The 6,927-nt window shown below is 44.6% G+C and overlaps 1 long non-coding RNA gene across 1 annotated transcript in view; it reads left to right on the top strand.

The window, feature by feature from the left end:
- Nucleotides 1-6,927, top strand: part of LOC110337189 — a 73,552-nt gene that overhangs the window by 62,154 nt on the left and 4,471 nt on the right. Inside the window, exon 4 of the long non-coding RNA XR_002381251.1 lies at nucleotides 996-1,113. This is a non-coding gene — a long non-coding RNA (uncharacterized LOC110337189). The remainder of the gene's footprint in view (nucleotides 1-995; nucleotides 1,114-6,927) is intronic.

A 6,927-nucleotide genomic window follows, 5' to 3' on the forward strand; every position in this document is an offset into this window, starting at 1 on the left:
AATTACAACACAGGCTCGCTCTCTCTCTCTCTCTCTCTCTCTCTCTCTCTCTCTCTCTCTCTCTCTCTCTTCCATTAAGTTTAATCAGTACCTACTTGTGATCATGAGTTTGAAACTGTCCACCGAAGCCTGCAGGACTCACCTGTGGGGCAAGAATGATCAGAGTGACCTCCCCTCCCTCAGAACTCACAGGCCATCAATCATTTAGTTCAGGGATTTCTGCCCCCCAATCCATGATTAAAAATGACAGACCCAGCTGTACATCTGCTACATATTTGCGGGGAAGCCTAGGTCCAGCCAGTGTATGTTCTTTGGTTGGTGGTTCTGACTCTGAGAGCCCCAAGGGTCCAGGTTAGTTGACTCTGTTGGCCTTCCTGTGGAGTTCCTATCCCCTTTGGGTCTGCAATCCTTCCTCCTTCCATAAGAGTGCCCAATCTTCATCCACTGTTTGGCTGTGAGTGTCTATATCTGCCTGAGGCAGCTGCTTGGTGGAGCTCCTGTCTGTAAGCGTAACAGAGTATCATTAACAGTGTTAGGGATTGGTGCTTGTCCATAGTAATGGCTCTCAACTTGGGATGCCCAGGAGGGGCCCCACCTGGAGAAGGGATGGGGTATGGGGGAAGATTGTGGGAGGAGAGAACCTGGAGGGGACTTTAAGTGAATAATTAAAGAAATAAATTTAATTTTAAAAAACCGACAGACCCAGTATAGGCAACCTCAGGTGCTGAGAGAACATGCTTGCAATGGCTGCGGGAACCTTTAAGTGCATTAAGGACTTAGAAAACTTTATTGAGGGAACTTTCCCTGGGCATGCTATAATAAAAGCAATGCGATTTCACAGTGAGACGTGAGACACACCCCAGTTTGCTCGAAGGCTACAGAATAGATAAGATCTGCCCAGAACAAACAGGTGCATTCATGAGAGGGTTATTTCTCTTCCCAGGGAGATGTTAGATTACAGGGGAAATCGTGTTACAAAGCAAGCTTTCTCGTAGGGCTTCCCCAGCGGGCCATGAGCTATGCCACCCTACCACAGAAGGATGGTCCTCTTCTCCGCTCCACTTAAGACAGAGAGCAGCAGAAAGCACGCCGGCACTGAGCATCCTTTAGAAGGTAAGCGATTCTTGTGGAGATACATCGTGGGAACTCACGATGGCGGCACTCGGCTGGAGGGGGACCTCCTCGGAGAGCTAATCTTGAAAAACTCTGGTTTGCAAGATGACGGTTGAGTACATACTAAACCCACACCAGAACCCAGATCTTGAGTAGGAGAGACGGGAAGAACAATGCTAGTGAGTCAGTGCTCATTCTAGACTCTAGGGAATAGAGTTGGCGCTAGGGAACTCTGGTGGTTTGAGTAAGAATGGCTCCCAGAAGCTCAGATACTTGAGTGCTTAGTCACCAGGGAGCAAAAGTATTGGGTGTGTGTGCATGCTGGTATGTGTGTGTATGTGTGTGTGTATGTGCGTGTATATGTGTGTGTGTGTGGTGTGGGGGGGTGGCTCCACATTCACATGTGCATAGGCTAGAAGACCACTTTGGGTTTTCTTCAGGCATTATCTACCTTATTCTGTGAGAATAGAGGTCTCTCATTGGCCTCAAACACACCTGGTAGGGTGGATGGGCAGTAAGCAATCGGGATCCACCTGTCTGCAGTTCTCAACACTAGGATAACAAGTACTGGCCACCATAGCAGGGTTTTGTTGCTGTTGTTTTGTGTGTGTGTGTGCGTGTGTGTGTGTGTGTGTGTGTGTGTGTGCGTGCGCACACACACACACGCGCACATTGTAGGGGGTGGGGCGGTTCTGAGCATCAAACTCCGAGCTTCATGCTTGCACAGCGAACACTTTGCTGCTGAGCTATCTCTCCTGTCCCAGCTCCTTGCATTTTGCATGGTGTCCCCTCCTGCACTATGTCATTCATTGGACTAAAGAAGAACGCTGTGAGATTTTTTTGTCATAAAGATTTGGAGGCAAGATGTTAATGCCAGGTGGCCTCACTAGACACTTTTTGTTCTTTCTGCACAATTGAAAAGCTTCCCGTGTCCAGACAAATGGCACAGAATTTGGGAAGAAACTCGCGCCGCCATGGTGCCACATAGTGCACTATCTGAATGGAAACTGTAGCTCGGCCTTTGCTACTTTGTGAGTCCTTTTTTCATACTTTTCTCCGGGCCTTTGCTTCCATCCTTCCAACCCCCTAATACTAGTTAGGAGGACAGAAAAGGATAGGAAGGAAATGGGGTGATGTCATCATTAAGCTTCTCCCCGATGATCAGGGTTCCTTGAAGCACATGTATCTTTGCTGTCAGGATATCCAATTTATTTCTTCCTTGTACATCATGACTACTCAACAAGCCATGACCAACAACAACCAATCAACAGCCAACCTAGAGGGCTCTAGCATTTATATAACCCTCTAAAATGTCCCCAGAATTCCAAGCATCACACAATCACAGAAACTATCTGCAGCTGACAAAATCAGGCCCTTGCTAGAGCATGAGGTAAATCATATTCAGCTGCTGTGGGCAATCTGAGGCAGCCCCATATCCCACACCTGAGATAAAGAAGAAATCATGTTCTTATATTTCTGTGTTTTTTTTTTAAAAAAGAAATCAAAATTCTCACTACAGGAAAAACCCATAAAAACCAAAGCATAACATTCACCTCCCATGTAGTCAAAGGCTTGTCAGCCCCAGAGACCTGATACCAGGTGCAGAAATTCTAAGATGGGCACGTTACTGAAAAATCATCTTGGATCATCCAGAAACACCTCTGGCACGAGAAGTGTTATCTCTTCTCCTGGGATTGTAAGATGCCACTGACTGTTTCAGACCTGGTTCAATCCATTTTGCAAAGAGGAAACAAGTGTGAGATTCTGTCTTAAGAGAACTAGAGACCTGAGTGACCCAGAAGGTTGTCCTTTGGGCTCCACATGCATGAGCACGCATGCGGGCGTGCACGCTCACTTGCTCGCTCGCACATGCGCGCGCGTGTGTACACACACACACACACACCAGGAAATGTTATGAGATTCAAGGAGAGGATCTGTAAAGCAATTAGCTTTGTGCTCAGCATCATGGTAGTGGCTATTTGTATCCCCCCTCGTCTCCTTCCAATGCTCTGAGAGATGTAATCACCTAAGAGGCAGCTTCTGGCTCTAAAAGTCATAAATCCAACTTCTGCCTACAGCCCCATCTCTTCACAGCCCCCTTAATCATGTGGCATCTTTGATTGGACTTTATCATGATGTCCATCCCTTTGAGCTGTTCTCCTAACACTTCAGTTCCCAGATTAATCCTCCCTTCATTCCACCATCGCAATCCATCACTTTAATCGGTCTCTAGGTTTTTGCTCTACAGCCTCTCCGTCACACTGCTTAGGCAGCCCCAAACCATCTGCAGCTGTTCCTACCTCACTAGCCTCTACCTCATGGTAAAGAAAACAATGCAGCTATCCCCTGTCCCAGCTGTGACACTGGCACATCTTGTTACCCAAGCATACCTCCGTTGCTCTTGATAGATCTGCTATGCTGTCTGTAAGACCCCTGGTCCACCATCTCTCTCAGCTTCACAGCAGAGGGTCTTGCATTCCATTTGCAACGTGATGAGCAAAGATTTGGGTATAAACTCCCAAATTCATTCATGACTGGCACATTTAGAAGCCTCCAGATCTCTTCTTGCTTCAGAGGAAGATGTGTCAGCTCTGCATTCTCCTCTAGACCCTCGTATCCCTCGAGAGTGGTGCTAGCACCTTAGTTGTTACATATGCGGTTCTGAATTGTCAGGCTTCCTCTCACCAAAGATCCACGTGAGTATGTTCAGAGTCCCCCATACCTCAAAACTGAAAACGAATGCCCTTCTCCTCTGTCTACTGACCAGCTCCCTCTATTACTGGTTTCTCCCCTCTCCTTCCATTACCTTCCACTTCCCGGTTGCTGTCTTCCTTCCCTTGAACTTACTCTAAGTTCAGTGAGTAAAACATGGGGTTGCACATGAATCCCTTCCTTTAATTCACCCAGACAGAAATTCAAATGGACATCCATACTAACCATATTGGATGAATAGTTCTAATACTCCACATATCTCCATCTACCAGTAGTGAAGTCTAGCCTTGCAAGTTCATCCAAAGACATCTAATCTTTACGCTTATTCTATGACCATAAAAACACAAAAACAAACATACAAAAAGAAAAAGCAGAAAATGGACACGCCCTTGCTCTTTCTTGGTTGCTGCAGACAAACCTCAGTTGGGTCCTCGATCCGCAGGAAATCTTGGGGTTCCGGTTACAGGCGAGCAAAAAGTTGGTGTGGAGGGTGACAAGCAGACATGGGGACAGAGAGTGTGTGTATCTGAATGTAATTTGTCAAATTGAGCATCAAACTTTTAATACAGAAGAAAATCGGGAAGATAGGTGACACATCGGCAAGGTACAATGAGGTTACCAGATGCTTAATGACTCTTACACAAAACAGAGGAATGAAAACATAAAGACTGGCAAGAACTGGGCAATAAAACAACTGAGACAAAGTCAGCTCTATCTAAGGTCAGCCATATTCTTAGAAGCCAGGTGTGAGGTCTTTACACTCCCAGGGCAAGGACTTTCATGCCCAAGCCATAGTTCTAATTAGGGAGTTCGGCTCTAGATAACCTTCTCATGAATCATGCAATATTCTAGTTCCTCCTCAAACCACAGCCTACTTCCTAAACCATTGTAAATTCCTGTATATGTGAGTGGCTTGGCTTTTATCCTAAGTGATAGTGTGTGGGGACTTTCTACTATTAAGTAATGTAGTCTGCCATATATATAACTATACTAAGAATTCTAAACTTACTTTGCTAAGCTAGTCCTGAGATTTCTAACTCTATGTAGTAGATAGTAATGCCTGATTTCTTTCACTATCTTACAATACTAGAGGCAATTCTGAATGTTACTGAATAGGTAATGTTCTTACTGAATTCCAAGCCCAGGGTCGGCTCAAGGATTACCTAGGGCATTGGTGAAGGCCAGGAAGCAAAGTTCTATTTTGCTTAGGTATTTGGCAGATCATTGCTTGGAGGCACCTATAATAAAACAATACAGAAAGAAAGCACACAGATCCATTTGTAAGTTTGGAACATTCATTATACAGGATGCCACGGTTCCAAGAGACTAAGTTTCCATGAACTTTTCGCCTTGGGACTGTGTCCAGGTTTCTAAACCTGTCACACGAGTCACTACTGGAGTGGGTATAGCACTTGGTATTTTAAAATGGCCCCACTGCCTCCCAAGGACGCATCCATATGACCTGGTTGTAGTGAGCATGGCTGCCATAAGAGCCTCTACCAAAGGGCAGTGTGTTTAGAGCCTGGTCCCTGGGATGCTGCTGTCTTAAGAGATGAGGCTAGTGTGAGGTGTGCTCTGAAGGAATACTAGGCAAGGTGTGGCCTTAAGGGATACTCAGGGACCCCAACTTCCCTTTCCTTCTCTTTATTTCCTAAGAATAGGACAAGTGCGCGTGCTCTGACCATTTTCTGCCACATTGTGAAAAGAGAACCCACTAAGCATGCATGAGGATTTACTACACAAACCATTTCTCTTTATTAATTTTATTATACTTTTGGAAATTTTTTTATATTTTTCATATAATATATTTTGATCAAATGTTTTCACTTCCCCTAAATCGTCCCATATTCTTCCCATCTTGCTACATATTCAACTTCATGTTCTTTTGAAAACAAAAACATAAACAAACAGCAAAACAAAATCCAAAATGACCAAAAGCAAAGAAGCAAACCAAAAACACACCCAAAGCTTGGGGGTCCATTTTATATTGCCCAACTACATCTGGGATGAAACCCACACTGTTAATGACACTATGAACCTGATACTGGATAGGTCATGGGCTCTGGGGGGAAACATACAACTATTATTCTGTTAAACAGAGTAGCAACAAAATAACCAAGATGACTCCTAATGCTATATCCACAGATCAGCGAATGGATCAACCCTCATCAGAGAAGTTTCTTACAGTAGATGATGATGATTAACGCAGAGAACCACAATTGGACAGTGCGCAGACAGTGAGAGACTTTGGAGCGCTCAGCCCTAAATGGACGTCTATGCTAAACCCCTCCCCTCAGGCGTCAGAAATCTCTATGGAAGAGGGAGCAAACAGATTGTATAAGCCAGGTGTGTAAATGACGCCCAGGAATCCTTTTATCTGTACAAGTTCATTGTCTCAGCTATTTGTTAGAGTGATAGAAAACTGACCGACACAGAGCTAACTGAAGTCCGCTGACTGAGACGAACTGAACATGAGCTCCCTTCAACCACGAGCATATTCCATTTTCAGAAAATAATTTTAGTAGAAGATCAGTTTCCCAATATCTCTTCAAACATGGCTTAAACTAGAGGTTGTTTATGGTGATACACACACACACACACACACACACACACACATAAACACCCACACAATGAGATATAAATATATCTTATTTTGGTATTCAGATACAAATACATTGCTGTATTTATATATAATATATACATGATTCATATACCAGATATAAATATATTTATATTATGTAGAGATATACATTAATATAGTACATATATTATTCTTTACTTTGAAAATGCTTTGGGGAACGGCTTTTATAGGAGGGATGATGTTCTGACTAGTGGTCTGCAATGGCCCACACATGCGCAGCTGGAGCTTCCACATTTACTAACCCCAGAAGCTGCCTGACACCCAGAGGAGAACAGAGACAGAGAGCCAGGGCAGCCAATCAGCTGGTGCCATCTGTGTGAGAGGAGCAGTTTCTGACCTAGGGGATGCAGGCAGAGAGTATTAAGCCCTCCCCACTATTGCAATAAATGAATCTGCTTCTGCTTCTGCTTCTGCTGCTGCTTCTGCTGCTGCTTCTGCTGCTGCTGCTGCTGCTGCTGCTG

Source organism: Mus pahari, chromosome 20 (genome assembly GCF_900095145.1).
Source record: "Mus pahari chromosome 20, PAHARI_EIJ_v1.1, whole genome shotgun sequence".
NCBI lineage: Eukaryota > Metazoa > Chordata > Mammalia > Rodentia > Muridae > Mus > Mus pahari.